Here is a 2,122-nt window from a genome sequence, read left to right as displayed (position 1 = left end):
AGGCGGCCCAAGTAGTGGCAAAGAAACTGTTAGAAGATATCATGCCCAGGGTTGTATTTCCATGCAGTGTCGGGTCAGATAATGGACCTGACTTTACTTCTCAGGTAGTGCAGAGTCTCTTGGAGGCTTTAGGGGTTAATTGAAAATTACATTGTGCATATAGGCCCCAGAGTTCAGGCCAGGTAGAAAGGATGAACAGAACCTTGAAGGAGACTTTGACCAAAATAACCCTTGAGACTGGTGGTGACTGGGTGTCTCTCCTACTCTACGCCCTGTACAGCGTCTGGAATTCCCTTATATGATTGGGCTGACACCCTTCGAGATCATGTTCAGGCACTCATCCCTCATCATCCCTAATTTGAAAGCTGATCTGTTAGAATTAGAAAATGATCCTGGCTTTCTTCTTTCTCCACAATGTTGCCAGCGTGTGCAGAAAAATAATTGGGATAGTCTCAAAGCTCTGTACGAGGCTGGCCCCACTCCTGAACCTCATGCATACCGTCCAGGTAACTGGGTGTACATAAAGCACCACCATCATGAGACCCTAGAACCCTGGTGGAAAGGACCCTACATCGTGATTCTCACAACGCCCATAGCCATCAAAGTAGATGGCATTGCCTCTTGAATACATCACACCCACGCTCGGCTTGCAGACCTGTTTGCCATCCAGGAAGATTACTTTCTGCAATGGAAACTCCAGCAGGACAAAGACAATCCCCTAAAACTGAAACTCAAGTGCTCTTCATCACCGGCTTGATTCTACTAACTGTATGTAGTGTTTTCCCCAGTCCTCATGACCCAGTCAATGTCACATGGAAGGTTATAAGTGCCATTAGAGGGCACACTTTAAGCAAGACATCAGGTCTCCACCCTTCTAATTCTTAGTGGCTAACCCTCCAGTTTGACCTTTGCGCCCTTGCCAATAGAACCTGGAATTCATGACAGACAGGTTTATGGCTCCCTGGATGTAAAGAATCATCTCAGCAAGCTATTTTACTTCAAACTCAATTCTATGTCTGCCCTGGAACAGATAGATCCCAAGACAAAGAAAGGCAGTGTGGAGGGCCACAAGCCTCTACTGTGCAGCTTGAGGTTGTGAGTCTACTGGTTGGTTCATTTGGAATGTTCCTGTCAAAACTGACCTCATCCAAATCCAAAGAGGCAGTAACATAACAGGGTGTCAAAAATCCCTTGTAATCCCCTAATACTCACTTCACACAACAAGGTCGGCAAACCCAGGGATGGGAAGTAGGAAAAACCTGGGGACTAGGGCTATATCAGAATGGATATGATAATGGGCTACTCTTCACCATCCAAAGATTAAAACGGCTACCTGCCACACCCCTGGTAAATCCCATAGAACTCAACCTAGCTCTAAGTCCCAGCTCACAAGTAGAGCCTCTCAAACCGCCCCCCCAGCTGACCCCCATCTCCCAGACAGATATTTTTACTAATCCCCTCATGACCCACCCCACACATTCTAACCAAGTATAGGAATTGTTAGCCAGTACTTTTCAAGTGATAAACCTTACCAAGCCTGAATTAACAGCAGCTTGTTGGCTTTGTTTTAGTATCCAGCCTCCCTATTATGAAGGTATGGCTATTGAAGGAAATCCCACCCCAGGGGAGGCAAGTGCATGCCAATGGCATCAGAACAAACCCTATCTTACCCTTCAGATGGTAATAGGGAAAGGCACATGTGTGGGACAAGTGTTTGCCTCTCACCAACCTCTTTGTAATTCTACCTCTCAGTGAAATGGGACCAGGTAACTGATACCCCTAAATAATGCTTGGTGGGCATGCTCCACCAGATTAGCTCCCTGTATACATTCAGGTGTTTTAAACCAAAGTAAATATTATTGTGTTTTAGTACAGTTGGTGCCCAGATTAATTTATTATAAAGATGATGCCTTATTCCAAAGATTCCTAGACCCAGACCTACCTTGCCAGAAATGGGAAGTTGCCACAGCCCTCACCATAGCCACTCTTTTAGGCCTAGGAGTGGCAGGAGCAGGTACTGGAGTATCTGCCCTGGTTCTCCAGGACAAGAACTATCATGCCCTGCAAGCAGCCATAGATGTAGACATAGAAAGACTGGAAAAATCTATAATACGTCTTCAAG

Source organism: Otolemur garnettii, unplaced genomic scaffold (genome assembly GCF_000181295.1).
Source record: "Otolemur garnettii isolate 467f Iridium unplaced genomic scaffold, OtoGar3 scaffold00186, whole genome shotgun sequence".
Classification (NCBI taxonomy): Eukaryota; Metazoa; Chordata; class Mammalia; order Primates; family Galagidae; genus Otolemur; species Otolemur garnettii.
Note: the sequence above shows the minus strand (reverse complement) of the source record.